General features: G+C 40.8%; 2 pseudogenes; one reads left to right on the forward strand and one right to left on the reverse strand.

Annotated features, from left to right (window-relative positions):
• Positions 1-13771: 13771 nt before the first annotated feature.
• On the reverse strand, positions 13772-14311 carry LOC136317797 (ferritin heavy chain pseudogene; annotated as a pseudogene).
• A 162-nt stretch (positions 14312-14473) lies between these two features.
• LOC136317798 (dnaJ homolog subfamily B member 6-like) overlaps positions 14474-20233 on the forward strand; it is a 58711-nt pseudogene continuing 52951 nt past the window's right edge.

Raw genomic sequence — 20233 nt, forward strand, 5'->3', positions numbered from 1 at the left:
ATCCTCAGTATACTCATCTTTAGAACGAGTAGTGAGAATAGATACTTCTTAATTTTTTTGTTTGTTTTTTTTAATTAAGTTTAATGGGGTGACATTGAAAAAGCAGGGTACATATGTTCAGAGAAAACGTCTCTAGGTTATTGTGACATTTGATTAAGCTGCATTCCCATCACTCAAAGTCCAATTGTCTTCCATCACCTTCTAACTGGTTTTCTTGTTCCCCTCCCCTCTCCTAGCCTTCTCCCTCTCCTCCCTCCCACCCTACCCCTATATGCTTGTCCATATCTCTGAGTCTCATTTTTATATCCCACCTATGTATGGAATCATACAGTTCTTAGTTTTTTCTGATTTACTTATTTCGCTCAGTATTATGTTATCAATGACCATCCATGTTGTTGTAAACGATCCGATGTCATCATTTCTTATGGCTGAGTAGTATTCCATAGTATATATATATACCAAAGATTTTTAATCCACTCATCCACTGACGGACACCTGGGCTGTTTCCAGATCTTTGCTATTGTGAGCAATGCTGCCATAAACATGAGAGTGCATTTCTTCTTTTCAAACAGTGCTATGGTGCTATTGGGGTATATTCCTAAAAGTGGTACACCAGGGTCAAAAGCCACTTCGACTTTTAATTTTTTGAGGAATCTCCATACTGTTTTCCACAGTGGCTGCAGCAGTCTGCATTCCCAACAGCAGTGCAGGAGAGTTCCTTTTCTCCACATCGTTGCCAGCACATAATCTGTGTTGTTTTGTTGATGTGCGCCATTCGGACTGGTGTGAGGTGATATCTCATTGTGGTTTTAATTTGCATTTCTCTAATGATTAGTGATGTTGAGCATTTATTCATATGCCCATTGGCCATCTGTATGTCCTCTTTGGAGAAGTGTCTATTCATTTCTTTCACCCATTGTTTGATTGGATTGTTTGTCTTCCTGGTATTGAGTTTTACAAGTTCTTTATAAATTTTGATAATTAACCCCTTATCGGACGTATTGTCAAATATATTCTCCCATTATGTAGTTTGTCTTTTTATTCTGTTCTTATTGTCTTTAGCTGTGCAAAATATTTTTAGTTTGATATAGTACCATTTGTTTTTCCTGTTTTTTATTTCACTTGCCCATGGAGATAAATCGGCAAATATATTGCTGCGAGAGATGTCAGTGAGCTTACTGCCTATGTTTTCTTCTAAGATGCTTATGGTTTTACGGCTTACATTTAAGTCTTTTATCCATTTTGAGTTTATTTTTGTGAATGGTGTAAGTTGGTAGTCTAGTTTCATTTTTTTGCAGGTAGCTGTCCAATTTTCCCAACACCATTTGTTGAAGAGGCTGTCTTTGCTCCAATGTATGCTATTATCTCCTTGTCAAATATCAGTTGTCCATAAAAGTGTGGGTTTATTTCTGGGTTCTCAGTTCTGTTCCATTGATCTATGTGCCTGTTCTTATGCCAGTACCGGGCTGTTTTGAGTACATTGGCCTTATAGTATAACTTGATATCCGGAAGTGTGATACCTCCTACTTTATTCTTCCTTTTCAAGATTGCTGAGGGTATTCATGTTCGACACTACTTAATCTTGATTTGAGTATCGTATTTAATTAATGAATGCAAACCACCTATCACAGATTCTGACAGTAGTTGATATTCAAGAAATATTGGTTTCCTCCTAGACCCATGTTACTGTCTTGAAACTGTGTGACTTCCAAACAAGGGTGGGATTAGAGAATTCAAATGATTTAGTAAACTTTGCCCTGCATTTCTTTTTTTTATAGATAATTTTTTATTAATGTTAATGGGGTGACATCAATAAATCAGGGTGCATATATTCAAAGAAAACATGGCCACATTATCTTGTCATTCATTTATGTTACATACCCATCACCCAAAGTCAGATTGTCCTCTGTCACCCTCTATCTAGTTTTTATTGTGCTCCACCCCTCCCCCTTCTCCTCTCCCTCCTTCCCTCTTGCACCCCCTCCCCCCCCACCCCCGGTAACCACTACACTCTTATCAATGTCTCTTAGTCTCATTTTTATGTCCCACCAATGTATGGAATAATGTAATTCTTGGTTTATTCTGATTTACTTATTTTGCTCCTTATGATGATATCAAGATCCCACCATTTTGTTGTAAATCATCTGATGCCATCATTTCTAATGGCTGAGTAGCATTCCATAGTGTATTTGTGCCACATCTTCTTTGTCCAGTCTTCTATTGAAGGGCTTTTTCGTTGTTTCCATATCTTGGCCACTGTGAACAATGCTGCAATGAACATGGGGCTACATGTGTCTATAAGTATCAATGTTTCTGAGTTTTAGGGGTATATACCAGTAGAGGCATTGCTGGGTCATAAGGTAGTAGTTCTATTTTCAGTTTTTTTCAGGATCCGCCATACTTTCTTCCATAATGGTTGTACTACTTTACATTCCCACCCACAGTGAATGAGGATTCCTTTTTCTCCACAGCCTCTCCAACATTTGCTATTACCTGTCTTGTTGTTTTTTTTCTTGTTTTTTTTTTGTTGTTGTTTTTGTTGTTTTTGGTATTTTTCTGAAGCTGGAAACAGGGAGAGAAAGTCAGACAGACTTCTGCATGCGCCAGACCGGGATCCACCCAGAACGCCCAAGAGGGGCGACGCTCTGCCCACCAGTGGGCGATGTTCTGCCCCTCCGGGGTGTCGCTCTGCCACAACCAGAGCCACTCTAGCGCCTGGGGCAGAGGCCAAGGAGCCATCCCCAGTGCCCGGGCCATCTTTGGTCCAATGGAGCCTTGGCTGCAGGAGGGGAAGAGAGAGACAGAGAGGAAGGAGGGGGTGGGGGATGGAGAAGCAAATGGTCGCTTCTCCTATGTGCCCTGGCCGGGAATCGAACCCGGGTCCCCTGCACGCCAGGCCGATGCTCTACCACTGAGTCAACCGGCCAGGGCCACCTGTCTTGTTAATAATAGCTAATCTAACAGGTGTGAGGTGGTATTGCATTGTAGTTTTGATTTGCACTTCTCTAATAACTAATGAAGATGAGCATCTTTTCATATATCTGTTGGACATTTGTATTTCTTCCTGGGAGAAGTGTCTGTTCATGTCCTCTTCCCATTTTTTTATTGGATTGTTTGTTTGTTTGTTGTTGAGTTTTATGAGTTCTTTGTATATTTTAGATATTAGGCCCTTCTCTGAGCTGTTTTTTGAAAATATCATGTCCCATTTAGTTGGCTGTCTGTTTATTTTGTTGTCAGTTTCTCTTGCTGAGCAAAAACTTTTTAGTCTGATGTAGTCCCATTCATTTATATTTGCCTTCACTACTCTTGCCTTTGGAGTCAAAATCATAAAATGCTCTTTAAAACTCAGGTCCATGAGTTTAGTACCTATGTCTTCTCTATGTACTTTATTGTTTCAGGTCTTGTATTTAGGTCTTTGGTCCATTTTTAATTCATTTTAGTAAAAGGGGACAAACTGTAGTCGAGTCTCATTCTTTTGCATGTGGCTTTCCAGTTTTCCAAGCATCATTTGTTGAAGAGGCTTCCTTTTCTCCATTTGTGTTGTTGGCCTCTTTATCAAAAATTATTTGACCATATATATGTGGTTTTATTTCTGGACTTTTTATTTTGTTTCATTGGTCTGAGTGTCTGTTTTTCTACCAGCACCATGCTGTTTTGATTGTCGTGGCTGTATAATATAGTTTGAAGTAAGGTATTGTAATGCCCCGGCTTCATTCTTTTTCCTTAGGATTGCTTTGGCTATTCAGGGTTTTTATATTCCATATAAATCTGATGATTTTTTGTTTTATTTCTTTAAAAAATGTCATTGGAATTTTGATGGGAATTGCATTAAATTTGTATATTGCTTTGGGTAATATGGCCATCTTGATTATATTTATTATTCCTAGCCAAGAGAAAGGAATATTCTTCCATCTCATTGTATCTTTTTCGATTTCCCTTAACAGTGGTTTGTAGTTATCATTATATAAGTCCTTTACATTCTTTGTTATGTTTATTCCTAGGTATTTTATTTTTTTTTGTTGCAATCATGAAGGGGATTATTTTTTTTGAGTTCGTTCTCAAATGTTTCATTGTTGGCATATAGAAAGGCTATGGGACTTTTTTATGTTAATTTTGTATCCTGCGACCTTACTGTATTGGCTTATTGTTTCTAGTAGTCTTTTTGTGGATTCTTTGGGGTTTTCAATGTATAGGATCATATCATCTGCAAAAAGTGATACCTTTACTTCTTCTTTTCTGATATGGATGCCTTTTTTTTCTTTGTCTTGTCTGATTGCTCTGGCTAGAACCTCTAGCACCACATTAAATAAGAGTGGAGAGAGTGGACAACACTGTCTTGTTCCTGTTTTAAGGGGAAAGTCTTCAGCTTTGTGCCATTTAATATGATGTTAGCTGATGGTTTATCATATATGGCCTTTATCATATTGACATATTTTCCTTCTATGCCCATTTTTTTGAGAGTCTTAAACATAAAATTGTGTTGTATTTTATCAAATGTTTTTTCTGCATCTATTGATAAGATCATGTGGTTTTTGTTCTTTGTTTTTTTGATATGGTGTATTACGTTAACTGTTTTACGTATGTTGAACCATCCTTGAGATTCTGGGATGAATCCCACTTGATCATGATGTATTATTCTCTAAATATGTTGTTGTATTCGATTTGCCAGTATTTTGTTTAGTATTTTAACAACTGCATTCATTAGAGATATTGGTCTGTAGTTTTCTTTTTTTGTTCCGTCCTTGCCAGGTTTTGGTATGAGGGTTATGTTGGCCTCATAAAATGTGTTTGGGAGTATTGCTTCTTCTTCAATTATTTGGAAGACTTTGAGTAGAATAGGAACCAAATCTTCTTTGAATGTTTGATAGAATTCGCTAGTGTAACCGTCTGGGCCTGGACTTTTATTTTTGAGGAGGTTTTTAATAGTTTTTTCTATTTCTTCCCTACTAATTGGTCTGTTAAGGCTTTCTGCTTTTTCTTGACTCAGTTTAGGAAGGTTGTATTGTTCTAGGAATTTATCCATTTCTTCTAGATTCTTGAATTTAGTGGCATAAAGTTTTTCATACTATTCTACAATAATTCTTTGTCTATCTGTGATGTCCGTGGTGATTTCTCCTCTTTCATTTTGGATTTTGATTATGTGAGTCCTTTCTTTTCTTTCCTTGGTGAGTCTTGCCAAGGGTTTGTCAATTTTGTTGATCTTTTCAAAGAACCAGCTCCTTCTTTTATTAATATTTTCTATAGTTTTTCTGTTCTCTATTTCATTTATTTCTGCTCTGATTTTTATTATCTCCTTTCTTTGGCTGGTTTTGGGTTGTCTTTGTTCTTCTTTTTCCAGTTCATTAAGGTGTGGAGTTAAGTGGTTCACTTGGGCTCTCTATTGTTTGTTCATATAGGCCTTAAGTGATATGAACTTCCGTCTTATAGCTGCTTTTGCTGCATCCCATAGATTCTGATATGTCATATTGTCATTGTCATTTGTCTGTATATATCTTTTGATCTCTGCACTTATTTCTTCTTTGACCCATTCATTTTTTAAAAGTATGTTGTTTAGTTTCCACATTTTTGTGGTCTTTTCTTCCTCTTTTTTGCAGTTCTATTTTAGTTTCAAGGCTTTGTGATCAGAAAATATGCTTGGTACAACTTCGATTTTTCTGAATTTGCTGATGTTCTTTTTGTGGCCCAACATATGGTCAATTCTTGAGAATGATCCATGTACACTGGAGAAAAATGTATACTCTGTCACTTTGGCATGAAATGTCCTGTAGAAGTCTATCATATCCAGGTGCTCTAGTGTTTTGTTTAAGGCCAATATATCTTTACTGATTTTCTCTTTAGATGACCGAGATAGAGCCGTCAGCGGTGTATTGAGGTCTCCAAGTATGATTGTATTTTTGTCAGTTTTTTTTTTTTAAGGTCAATCAGTAGCTATCTTATATATTTTGGTGCTCCTTGGTTTGGTGCATATATATTAAGAATTGTTATGTCTTCTTGATTCAGCATCCCCTTAATCATTATGAAATGAACATTTTTGTCTTTGAGTACTTTTGCTGTCTTGTAGTCAGCATTATCAGATATGAGTATTGCTACACCTGCTTTTTTTTGGATGTTATTTGCTTGGAGTATTGTTTTCCAGCCTTTCACTTTGAATTTGTTTTTATCCTTGTTGCTTAGATGAGTTTCTTTTAGGCAGCTACAGTTGGTTTTCTTTTTTAATCCATTCTGCTACTCTGTGTCTTTTTATTGGTGAGTTTAATCCATTTACATTTAGTGTAATTATTTACACTTGTGAGTTCCCTATTGGCATTTTATACATTGCTTTCTGTTAGTTTTGTGTCTTGTTTGATTCTTCTCTTTCGTTTTTCTATCTTTTGTTTTTGTTTGGTTTTATTCCATACATCTTTCCTCTGTTGCTATCATTTTTAAATCATGTGCTTCTGTGGTGTTTTTTTCAAGGGTGGTTACCATTAAGTAATGAAAAGGGTTCCTTCCCTGTTCATTGTAGTGCACTATTTTGTGAGTACTTTTGTACTCCATCGTCCTTTACTATTGTTAATCTCCGTCCACTCCCCTCCCTTTTTTTTTTTGTTGTCAGAGTTTAAATTTGGTTTTATTGTGTTCTTGCTTGAGCTTTTACTTGTGGTTTTGTTTTGTTTTGTTCTTTGTATCTGGTTGGAAAACTCCCTTTAGTAATTCCTGTTGTGGGGGTTTTCTGATGATAAATTCCCTCATCTTTTTTGTATCTGTGAATGTTCTTATTTCTCCTTCGTATTTGAAGGATAGCTTTGATGGGTATAGTATTTGTGGCTGAAAGTTCCTCTCTTTCAGGGCTTTAAATATTGGGACCCAATCCCTTCTAGCTTGTAGAGTTTTTGTTGAGAAATCTGATGATAATATAATGGGCCTTCCTATATATGTTGTATTCTTTTCCCTGGCTGCCTTGAGAATTTTTTCTTTGTCGTTGGTTTGTGCCAATTTCATTATGATGTGCCTTGGAGTAGGTTTGTTGGGGTTAAGAAAACTCATAGTTCCATTTGCTTCTTGAATTTGAGGCTTTAGTTCTTTCCACAGGCTTGGGAAGTTCTCATCTATTATTTGTTTGAATATGTTCTCCAGTCCATTCTCTCTCTCTTCTCCCTCTGATATACCTATTATTCTTATGTTATTCTTTTTTGATGGAGTCAGACAATTCCTGTAGGGCTTTCTCATTTTTTTTAATTTTTGAGTTTCTTTCTTCTTCTTTCTGTTGTGCCTCAAGTTGCTTGTCTTCTATTTCACTAATCCTACCTTCTATCTGGCCTGTTCTATTAGCTGAGCTTGTTACCTCGTTTTTCAGCTCGTGAATTGAGTTTTTCATCTCTGCTTGATTTATTTTTATAGTTTCAATTTCCTTGGTAATATATTCTTTGTGTTCGTTGAGTTGTTTTCTGAGCTCCCTAAATTGCCTTTCTGTGTTTTCTTGTATATCTCTGAGTATTATTAGGATTTCTATTTTAAATTCTCTGTCATTTAGCTCCAAGGTTTCCTATATATTAAATTTTTTCTCCATAGATTTTTTCTAATCTATCTGTGCTACCTCTCTGTCTTTTGTATCCATGATATTCCATTTTCTTTTCCTTAATGGCATCTGAAGGTAGTTTTATTAATAGTACTAATGAGAATGCATAGAGACTAAAAAGTTAAAAAAAGAAAAAGAAAAAATAAAAAAAAATATTATCCCCCCCTTTTTTCCCCTCTCTTCTCCTCTCCCCTCCTTCTTGAGAAATCTTATGGTGAATTGTGAATTATGTTGTGCTAAATAGAAGAAAAACTATCTATAATGGAGGGCCTGAGTTAGGGAGAAGTGATAAAGGGGCAAAAGAGGAGGTATGGACCCACAAAATACAAAAAAGGAAAAAATTTTGGTCAAGAATTAAATGATTTGCTTTTAGGTGATGGTTAACTAAGAGATATTACGAGAGGAATAAGAGGGAAACAGGAAAAAGGGGAAAAATTTTAAAAATTACTATTGTATTTAGTGGAGCAAGAACTAGATAAAATGGAGAGCCAGGGTTAGGAGCACTGCTAATGAGTTAAGAAAGCAAAGTAAAAAAACCCCAAATTATCACAAAGAAAAATTTAAGTCCCAGATAAAATAATTTGTTCGTGATTGAGGATTGAATGAGAGGAAAAGTAAAGGAGAAAAAGAGAAACTAATATAGAGGGAGAGAAAAAAGAAAAGAAAAGAAGAGAAAGAGGAAAACACAAAAAGAAGAAAGAATAAAAGGAGAGGGGGGGGGAGAGAGAGAGAGTTAAGGGTTTTGGAGTGTAACCCTCATAGAGAGAAAGGAAGAAGAAAGAAAAAATAATGGGAGATGTAACACTTATGGGTAGTGTAGTTCAAGGAGAGGAGAGAGTAAGACTGGCAGAGAATTAAATGACTAAATTGAAAGAGGAAGAAAATAATCAAGACAAGAAGATAAGAGAAACAAACAAATATAATAAAATGGGATAGGTTATAAAATCTGTGGATTATTCTTGATTTTGAGAGGTTATCTTCTTGCTTTTTCTTTTCTCTCCCTCTTCCTGGTTGGTGACTCTGTACCTCGGGTTCTGTACATGTGGCATGCTTAGGTAGAGGTTTGCCATTGATAAGTCTTTATGGCAATGTCATATATTGGGCTTCAGTCTCGTTGGCAGTCGAGTCTCATTAGCATTTGCAGGCTGCACCAGTGAGAGAGCCTGTGTTCCTGGAGCCACTCTCCTAGTCTTTCCTTCTTGAATTAGTAGCCTGATGATCCAGATATGGGGTTGCTGCTGTCTCTGCCTGGAGAGTAAGAGGCTCAAAGACCTGGAAAATCCCCACTCTATTCCCACTCAGCACAGGGTTCTGGGTAAGGCTCAATCAGTCAGGGCCCCTAGCATAATTAGGAGGGGCTTTGGCCTACACAAAGACCTCTGACTTTGTCCCTCTGTCCGGGAACACAGGTGCCCACTCCCAGGAGAATCTCTCACCCACTATCTGCGCTCGCTGACCAGGATATTTAACCAGCCGCCTCTCACTCTCAGTGAGATGCCCCGCCCGCACGGAAAAGTTCCAGCATAGGATATTTCGCTCCCACTCATTCCCTGTGCATTGCTTTTCAGGGCACAGGGGCGACCTCAAGACTCTGGTTTCAGCCCACTGAAAGGCCTCTGACTATGCCCCTCTGTCCAGGAACATGGGCGCCCACTCCCGGGGGAATCTCTTGCCCACTATCTGCATTAGCTGACCAGGGGATCAGGCCGGCAGCCTCTCACTCTGAGTGGGACGCTCCGCCTGCACAGAAAAGTACAAGTGTAGGGAATTTCGCTCCTACTCACTCCCAGCGCGCTGCTTTTCGGGGCACAGGGGCGATCTCAAGACTCCGGTTTTGGCCTACAAAAAGGCCTCTGACTCTGCACCTCTGTCTGGGGACACGGGTGCCGACTCCCGGGGGAATCTCTCGCCCACTCTCTGCGCCCACTGACCAGGATATCAGGCCGACTGCTTCTCACTGCGAGTGAGGCGCCCCGCCCACATGGAAAAGTTCGAGCGTAGGAAATTTCGCTCCCGCTCCCTTCCCGTGTGCTGCTTTTGGGGGTGCAGGGAGACCCCAAGATTCTGGTTACGGGCCACACAAAGGCCTCTGACTCTGCCCCTCTGTCCGGTAACACGGATGCCCACTCCTGGAGCTCTAGGAGGAATCTCTCTCCCACTATCTGCGTGTGCTGACCAGGAGATTGGGGTGGATGGCTGTCCAAAGTGCTTTTCTTTGTCTGAATTTGGCATGAGCAATAGCTTGTGTTGACTGGGTTGCCACAAGCACAGTTTTTCCTTGGCTTGGATGTCCATGCCACAGCCTGGTTCGGACATTTGTGCTGCAGTCTGGTTCTATTCACAGGCTATGCCTGCCTTAGTTCCTATACTCTCAGTTACCAGTGAAAGCAGCCCTTATTTAGATTAGTAAGGAAGGCGGAGCGTTTCTTTCTCCGTATTTCCTTTGGGGTTAATTATATATTTAGTCAATTTTTCACAATATCATACCTTCACGTTTAGTGTGGAACTTCTGGAGGCTCCAAGGATAGATTTTTCTGTCTCTGGTTGAAGATCTTGTTGAATTTTAAGCGAGATTTATCGGTATCACTCCTTACGGCATCATTTCTCTGATGTCACTCTATTTGACCAGATTAGCATTTTAACTTTTCTACCTTTCCCACCTCTGAGGAGTGGAGTATAGTTCCGGATGGAAAGAGGAGCTCAGGAACTAGGTTTGGGAAGAATAAGCAAAAAGCGTTCTAGGGTCAATTCATAGGGAAGGCTGGTTGAGACAAATGAGGGATTGCATGGACAGATGTCACAGGAAAACTCACCTCTAGACTGAAGTTGGGGCAGCAGAAACAGCAATGTACCTTCCTGAGTCCTGGCAGCACCTGACACCCAAGCAGCTTGCAAGGATTTTTCCTTCTTAAGATGCTTGGTGACAGAGTTAGGTGAAATGCAAGGGAGACCTCCAGTGGCAAAATGTAGACATGAAGTCTCCCCGAAAAATAAACACCACAGAGGAACTTAGAAGTGAATAATGATGATGATGATGGTAATGAAGATACATGATGGCTTACAAATGATACATCTACTATATCTGCCAGGCACTAGGATTAATTAAAATTAAAAAATACTAAACTCTTTTGGCCCTGTGGTGGCACAATGGATCGAGCATTGACCTGGAATGCTGAGGTCGCCAGTTTGAAAAAAAAATTAAACTTTTTAATCTTCTCAGCAACAATTGGTGTTACCGGTTTTATTATCTCTATTTTCTATGTGAGGCAACTGAGGCAGACAGGGGCAGAAGAACATGCCCAAAGTCACCCAGTTTAGGAAGGGATTAAACTGGGGTTTGAACACAGGCAATGAGGGTTAAGAAAGATCATCACTGTGTAGCTAAGCTTGTCAACATATTCGTAAATGTTCAAAGCAATCTGAAAATTATAAAGAGACTCAAGCTAGCCAACTACCATTGATAAGGTATGTAAATCTGCAATTTTTTACTTTATCTTTGTATCCACCTCAGGTACAGAACAAACATGTTTTGATTATTTTTCCCAGGCCAAGACAGCCTTATGGTTTACTGGTAGACATTTAATATGATCAAAAACAGTTGGCTGAGAGAAATGCTAAGTTTTTAAAGAAGAAATTAAAAAAAAAACCAGATCGATAATATCCTTAAGAAAATTAAAAAACAAAAACCTGGGAAATCATTTCTTTCTACCCATGACCATGAAGACAAGGTAATAGGCTAACTCATGCCCACTCATCCTGCATGGAGAAATCAAAGGCCATATTGAGGTTAGGAACTGGTTGGTTTTGGGAAAGACTCTGTGGAGACACAATCTGGAGTGATGTCATGGTCCAGGTGGGGCCAAGAGCAGCCTGGCTGTTCCAAAACCTCAACCCGTCCTCTAGGCCTGGGTCTGGTTGCACTGTGCTCTCTCTACACACTCTTTCTAGTGAAATTATCCAATTCCATAACCTCAACACCATCTATTAATATAGTTGATGACTCCCATGTGGGCATTACCAAACCTGACATCCAACCTGAGCTCCAGATTCCCTTTTCTGGTTATTTGCATGCCATTTCCACTGGCATGTCTCATAGGCATCTCAGATTTTACATACTATGCGATTTGCACTCATCTGCACCTCTGGCCCAAAGTCCCCAAATTAATAAATATTACTGCCATAAATTCTAGTATGCAATTCTAAACATTAGAACCTAAAGTATTTTTCTCATTTCTCATTCTTCACCTCTGGTGTGTAAGCAAGTCTTTTTGGCTCATCCAGTGCATCTAGAATTTGTCTGAATCTTTATTTTCTCAGTCAGCACCAGAGTCCAAGCCAGCACCGTCTTTTATGAAGACTAGCTACAAGATCTATTAACTGGTCTCCCTGCTTCAGTTGTCCCCCAACCTTACATTCTTCAAAGTAGTGTGTCACTGGCAATATTCAGGGGAATTTATTTTACTTAATAGTCAATATCAGAATTTGACCTTCAGCCTTGACCTCATATTATTCAATGTTTTTAGTGAGATAATTTGGAGATTAGGGTACCATGGTACCACAAAGAAAGAGTACAATTGAAACAAAAAACTATAGTTAGATGTTTTCTAAGGGCTACGTGCATGTCCAGCATGGTGACCATGGGAAGTCATTCCCAAGTTTGTGGGAAGGAGAGCTAGCCTAAGTCTCAGCTATGGTGATCAGTGTTGCTGAGGATGAGGTTATCAAAGAGGTACTATGCCAAGATGTTTTCAGGGGTCTCCATCTTGCTACCCAGAAACTGTTAAGAAACATAAACATTTGCATCTTTTAGTAAACAAGGAAATTTCAGGTAAAATGTAAGAACCCTTTATTTTAATCATTGCCTCATCCCATTCTCTTTACTCTTTCACCAGAAGCAAACCCACTTCTGATTTTAAGGCCACGTTTTATCATTTTAGCATGAATGTGCACCCACATTCACCAGGGCCACACATCATCCACCTCACCCCACCCCCGTATACCATTGTTTATAAGGGGAGATTGGTTTTGTGTTTTCTGGGGCTGCAGGGAGTTCCTGCTCCATCCATCCAGGGTCCCACAGAATATCTCCTTTCTCCAGTCAGGGTTCCACACAGTAACTATTTCCTTTTTCCAGGGTTGCCCACAAAAAAAAACAAAACCTGACCAGGCGGTGGCGCAGTGCATAGACTTTGGACTGGGATGTCGACCTTAGTTCCAGACCCTGAAGTCACCAATTTGAGCGCGGGCTCATCTAGTTTGAGCAAAGCTCCCCAGCTTGGACCCAAGGTCTCTGGCTCAAGCAAGGGGTTCCGCGGTTTGCTGAAGGCCCGCAGTCAAGGCACATATCAGAAAGCAATCAATGAAAAACTAAGGTGCCGCAATGCACAATGAAAAAGTAATGACTGATGCTTCTCACCTCCCTGTTCCTGTTTGTCCCTGTCTGTCCTTCTCTTTGACTCTCTCTCTATCCTTGTAAAAAAATAAAAACCTCCTTCTCCATCCAGAGTCCCGGCAATACTTCTTCCACATTCTAGGGTCCCCCATAATACTTCCTCCTCCATCCAGGCTCCCCCCCCCCAAAAAAAACATCCTTCTCCATCCAGCATCCCCACAATACCTCCTCCTCCATCGAAGGTCCTCCATAGTACTTCCTCTTCCATCCAGGCTCCCCCACAAAACCTCCCACTCCATCCAGCAACCCTGGAATACCACCTCCTCCATCCTGGATCCCCCACAATACCTCCTACTCCGTTCAGGGTCTGTGTAAAACCTCTCCCTCCATCCAGGGTCCTCCACAATACCTCCTCCTCCATCCAGACTCCTGTGCAATGCCTCCTCCCTCCCACCAGTCCCACACAATACCCCATCCTTCCCTCCCACCAGTCCCACACAATACCCCGTCCCTCCCTCCCACCAGTCCCACACAAAACCCAGTCCCTCCAACCATGCAGTTCCCGAGCTGCACGTGGTTGGGGTATGGATGGGTTGAAAGATTCCTGGAAACCTGTTTAAAAACAGAAGGTGAAGGTTTTCCACACACAAATCAATGAAAGACGTTTATTTATTTACAAAACAACAAGTTTATTAGAAGAAATGTTTAAACTTGAACATAAAAACTTAAGTGAACGTTTTGCAAGGGTAATAGTGCAACATGCATGCTCGCAAGCTGAGGAGGGGCTGTCACTCCATGACTCTCGGGAAGGCAGTCCAGACTCAGTCCTTGCTGTCATCCAGGGTGAGCTTGCCAAAAAGGTGTTCCTCCAGGCCGGGTTCTGGGGCTCCCATCTTGCGCAGGATCGTGATGTGTTCCTCCAACTCTTTGTTGAACTTCTGATTTTCCTGCAGGCAGTGCCTCTCCAGGAGGTCGCACAGTAGGGTGTCCTTCTTCTGGGTGGCCAGCTGGTGCAGACTGAGCAGGCTCTGCTTCACCTTCAGCGACAGACGCAAGGCGCTCTCCAGGACCTTCAGGCTGTTCTCCCAGGAGCCGCTGTAATATCTACTGAAGTTGCACGAGGGGGTGTTGCTACCGCACTTATTCACCAGCTGGATGAGCCTGTCAGCAGTTGCCCTCTCCTTGCCTGACTGCTCTCGGAAGAACTGGGCGAAGTACTTTGAGACCATCTTATCAAAATAATAAGCCATGGACCTGTACACGTACGATGCGTAGAGCTCCAGCTGGATCTGGTCACTGATGGCGGCCTCATAGTCGGGGTGGTTGGTCTCGCTCACTAGTGAGGGCAGTGAGGACGCCATGTTTGGAGGTGCCGACGTGGGTGGGCAGCACTGAGGATAAGGTGGCGCGGTGGGGGCTGCAGGACAGGCAGTTGCAGGACGAATGCGTAGGTTACTGGGCGTGGGAGGATCCCCGGAATACGTGATACGTGGCCAGGGCTCCCAGAGGCTGAGTCAGCAGCAATGGCGGTGGACCTCCTTGTGCCCCCAGAATCGAAGAGGAAGACAACGCTGCTGAGTTCCGGTTCCGGGGTTCAACGGAACCTCTGCAATCAAAAGGAGGAACCCTGCAGGTGGTCTCTGGCGCCAGGGGGAAGCTCTGGAATGGTACCGAAAATGAGGTCTGTTACTTTAGAGAGGGAACAGGTGGAGTCATTTTCTTAAGGTAGCTGGGGTAGGAGTGGGGGTATTCTGTTCTAGGTTCAATCAAAGCCTGTTGAGGCCCAGAAACTTTATTCTGAGCACCTGACGTCTACTGAGTTTTTAAATTTAGTAGTATTTCTATTTTCAAGTACTTTCTATTGTTTTCTGGTTAGTCCCTTTAATAGCACTGTGATCCCATTGTCTTCCTTAATATTCTGTAATTATGAATTTGGATTCTTTGGTAAAGTTCTCTTATGTTTACAGTGTCTTTGTGTGTAATGTGGGTTTTTTTTCTACATGTATATAAACAGTTATGTTTGTCCCTCACTATCTGTTTCACTTTCCTAAATACTGGCAAATATTTGTGTATTCATATTTGGGAGTAAAAGGCACATATGTGAGAGTAATTAGCTTATGTAATTAACGTGGATCTGATCTACAGTTGTGATGTCCATTTCACTAATAGGCTTGTCCTTTGAATGGGAGGATGGAATGTGTCAATTAACCAGTGATCTCCTTTAGGTGTATGTGTCATGGAGTTTGTCTAATATAAGATTGGGGCAGGATCAGAGCAGGGCAGCAGCAAACAGATCTGTTGTTCAGAAAGTAGGTCTTTAATTTCACAGTCCAACAAAGACCCTCTATAGTCCTTTGATTTCATTGACTTTGTTCTTAAATTGTTTTGAACGCACTTGCCCTTCTACAGCAGATATCTTAAATCAACTATTTCTGTTTGAAAGAATCTCCTGTTTCTATCTTCTAAGATTTCCTCACAATCTCTGATTTGCTAACTATATTCTTTCCAGTGTGTGTATGTATAGGTAATTGTTTTTGTTTCTAGTACACCACCTTGATTTCACTATTATTGTTTGCTTTTTTTCTTCTTTTTTTCTTTATTCATTTTTAGAGAGGAGAGAGAGAGGGAGAGAGAGAGACAGTGAGAGAGAAGGGGGGAGGAGCTGGAAGCATCAACTCCCATATGTGCCTTGACCAGGCAAACCCAGGGTTTCGAACCGGCGATCTCAGCATTTCCAGGTCGACGCGTTATCCACTGTGCCACCACAGGTCAGGCCATTGTTTGCTTTTTAAAAAATGGAAGTAATTATTTTTTAAATAGTTAATACATTCACATGACTCAAAAAGCTCATAGTTCTGTCTATAGGCAACCAATGAAATTGTACTTGTTATAATCAGGAAAAGAAATAATAATTCATGTTAAGAAAAAGTACAAAGCCATAAGAAAGGAATGTTTAAAAACATATTGTTTAGAAACATAATATTTTTGAGTGCACATGGAACATTGACCAAGAAAAACCATATACTGGACCATACAATAAGCCTTAATAAGTTTAAACAAATTCAAATCATGAGCTATGTTCTATGAGAACAATGGAATTAAAATAGAATTCATTGGCCCTTGCTGGTTGGCTCAGCGGTAGAGTGTCGGCCTAGCGTGCGGAGGACCCAGGATCAATTCCCGGCCAGGGCACACAGGAGAAGCGCCCATTTGCTTCTCCACCCCTCCGCTGCGCCTTCCTCTCTGTCTCTCTCTTCCCCTCCCTCGCCAGGGCTCCATTGGAGCAAAGATGGCCCGAGCGCTGGGGATGGCTCTGTGGCCTCTGCCTCAGGTGCTAGAGTGGCTCTGGTGGCAACATGGTGACGCCCAGGATGGGCAGAGCATCGCCCCCTGGTGGGCAGAGCGTTGCCCCTGGTGGGCATGCCAGGTGGATCCCAGTCGGACGCATGCGAGAGTCTGTCTGACTGTCTCTCCCTGTTTCCAGCTTCAGAAAAATGGAGAAAAAAAATAGAACTCATTGGCCCTGGCCAGTTGGCTCAGTGGTAGAGTGTCGGCCTGGGGTGTGGGGGACCCGGGTTAGATTCCTGGCCAGGGCACATAGGAGAGGCGCCCGTTTGCTTCTCCACCCCACCCCCTCCTTCCTCTCTGTCTCTCTCTTCCCCTCCCGCAGCGAGGCTCCATTGGAGCGGGGATGGCTCAGGTGCTGGGGTTGGCTCCTTGGCCTCTGCCCCAGGCGCTGGAGTGGCTCTGGTCGTGGCGAGGCAAAGCATTGCCCCCTGGTGGGCAGAGCGTCGCCCCTGGTGGGCGTACCAGGTGGATCCCGGTTGGGCACATGTGGGGATGTGAGTCTGTCTGACTGTCTCTCCCTGTTTCCAGCTTCAGAAAAATACAAAGGAAAAAAAAAATAGAACTCATTAAGAGAAAGATATGTGAAAAATCTCCAAATATTTGGAAACAAATAATATAGTACACTTCTTAACAATCTATGGGTCAAAGAAGAGGTAAAAGAGGTATTTATTGGAACTTAATATCAGCTAAACAAAATATATTCACATTAGTGAGATGAAGGTAGACCGTACTTAAATGCAAAGTTATAGAACATAAATCTCTATATTAGGAAAGAAGAAAAGTCAAAAAAATTACACTGGGGAAAAAAATTATTGTTGCATCTACAAATACACTTGTTCTTACCTAACTCCAGTGTTCTGATCTCTAATCTGACATTAGTTTTTCTCTGTAAGCTACAGGTTTTTTTGCAATTCAAGATTTTAGGTTTTTATCTTTATAAAATTTTCAACATTTAGTTTAACATAATGAAGTAGAATGTCTTGTTCTGCTTCATGTTTGTAAAAATATAATAATTTATATCATGCACTAAATACACTAATACACTAAAAGATATGATTGCATCAGAATTTGTATATAATTTCAAAATAGAACATATTAAAACACTTATTTTAATCATAAAATTTGCGTAAAACTTCTTTAAATTCTATTCAGACAAAAATTTGAGTTTGTAGCTCTTGAGTTTGTGTACTTGTTCAGGACAATCTCGTTTGATGCTTGAGCAGTAATCTGCTCATCACTAACAGCTCCAAGATTTTTGGGAAACTTGCCAGGGTGACTGTTCAGGAAGTAAATCTTAATGCTCATCTTACATCCAATGTCGTGGAAAGCCAACAGCATCCTTTGAACCGGAAGTTCTTAGTTTTCTGCTTTTTTGTTGCAAAAGATGTTCTTTGTGACTGTCACAAAAGACTGCCATGCTGCTTTCTCCTCCTTATTCATCTTCCTGGCAAATTCTTCGTCACATATGAGGGTACAAATTTGAGATCCATCGAATACACCTGCTTTTATCTTCTAAAAAGTCAAGGCAGAAAAAGCAGAAATAATAAGTTGAAAGCATTCACTTTCTGTATTCATAGTCTGAAAAAACAGCTTCATTAAGCCAAGTTTGACGTCAAATGGAGGAAAAATGATCCTGTCTCGATTATCTACAGGTTCATTTACAATATTTTGCGTCCCTACTTCCACAGCTTCACGTTTCAGCCACTCCTTCTGTGTCCAGTGTTTCTCCTGAACTTGGCTGTCCCACAAACACAGAAAGCAAGGATACTTCGTGAAAACTCTCTGTTTTCCTAGCAGGAAATTTACCATTTTAAAAACCACACAAATGATCCAGTTATGCACCTCATACTTCAAAAAGTTGAGGACAATTTTTAAATTCTTTTTTTTTTAATTTTTTATTTATTCATTTTAGAGAGGAGAGAGAGAGAGAGAGGAGAGACAGAGAGAGAGAAGGGGGGAGGAGCTGGAAGCATCAACTCCCATATGTGCCTTGACCAGGCAAGCCCAGGGTTTCGAACTGGAGACCTCAGCATTTCCGGGTCGACGCTTTATCTACTGCGCCACCACAGGTCAGGCGAGGACAATTTTTATGTCATTATAATCTTCTCGCAGATGAGTTGAATAACCAATTGGAACTGCTGCATATACATTACCGTTGTGTAGGAGAATACATTTCAGACGTTGTTTAGAGCTGTCAAGAAATAGCCGCCATCCTGTTGGACTGTAAGTGGTAACACCTAGCTGGCTGAGAAGACTACTGATAACATGACAGTAAACAAAGACTTTGTCTTTGGAAAAAAAGTCCTCAAGAATTTGTTCACCCTTTCTGAAATGGGATGTTTTAGCTGACCGGTGAAGTACATTCTTTTCTAGAAGACTGGAGGCTACTAACTCAGCTGCTTTCTTTGATAGGCCCAAATGTCTTACTATGTCATTCAGTTCGGGTTGGCTAAACTGCTGAGGGGGTAATGACTGCTTGGCATCAGAAGACCCTTCAGATTCTACAACCATTTCCTCTTGCATCTTATCAAAATATACTTGATCACCATGTTCACTTTCTTTGTCCTTAGAAGAAATAAAACCATTGAAAACTGGAACCAGGAGTGTCTCAGAGTGTGGGAAAGGCAATATTGCTGAAGGAACATTAGGATATGCTATCATATGCCCTTTTTTCTTGCCAATGCTTTTTGTATGATCAGACAGAAATAACAGTCACTGCTGTGGTCCTTAGGTTCATACCAAACCATGGGAACACCAAAAGGCATTCCTTTGTGGTTTCCTTTTGTCCAGTCATGAAGCATTTCCTCACAATTATGGCACACAATATGAGGAGCCCAATTCTTGTCTTGATCGCCAATGGGAACTTGAAAATAGACAATGTATGCACGTGTCACAAATGATGAAATATTACCCAGTTGATGTTGAAGTGTGTAACAGCCACATATATAACAGAAGGTGTCAGGACTATTCTTACATTTACACCTACTCGAAGAAGACATGATTCAATCATAAAACAAAATAAGAGGATGTTTTTATAAGATAATAATTTTTTTACATTTAAAAACATCTACAATTATGTAAAAGTGATATTTTTAAATTATTAATTGCCTTGTGGTTATGTTCAATCCAAGAGTCGTTGCCCTTTAATTCCAATTTAAAAACCAATGCATGCTGCCTGACCAGGTGGTGGCACAGTGGATAGAGGGTCGGACTGGGATGCAGAGGACCAGGTTCAAGAACCTGAGGTTGCTAGCTTGAGCGTGGGCTCATCTGGTTTGAGCAAAGCTCACCAGCTTGGACCCAAGGTCACTGGTTCGAGCAAGGTGTTACTCGGTCTGCTGAAGGCCCACGGTCAAGGCACATATCATAAAGAAATCAATGAACAACTAAGGTGTCACAATGCGCAACGAAACACTAATGATTGATGCTTCTCATCTCTTTGTTCCTGTCTTTCTGTCCCTGTCTATCCCTCTCTCTGACTCTCTCTCTCTGTTTCTGTGGAAAACAAACAAACAAAAACCCCAAAACAATGCATGCCATTAACTGTAAGGAAAGAAAGTTAAAATTGCATAAAAACTAGAGCATGCACCAAAAACTGGTCTTCAGATTTAGAATCAGCGATGCAGATGTGTATAGAAACAGTTCTAAAAGCTCATGCAACAGAAAATTAAAAAAGATTCTCAGTGTTATCTAACTTTCCACCTTAAGAAGCTAAAAGAATGCCCTGGCTGGCTTGTTTAGTGGATAGAACATGGGCCTGGCATGCAGACATCTCAGGTTTGATTCCTGGTCAGGGCACACATATGAGACAATCATTTGCTTTTCTTACCTTCCCTCTTCCCCTTCTCTCTTTCCTTCTCAAATCATTGGCTTGATTTATTCGGGTGTAGGCCCTGGGCACTGAGGATACCTTGGTTGGTTCCAGTATGTCAGCC

This window comes from Saccopteryx bilineata, chromosome X, assembly GCF_036850765.1.
Source record: "Saccopteryx bilineata isolate mSacBil1 chromosome X, mSacBil1_pri_phased_curated, whole genome shotgun sequence".
Lineage (NCBI taxonomy): Eukaryota > Metazoa > Chordata > Mammalia > Chiroptera > Emballonuridae > Saccopteryx > Saccopteryx bilineata.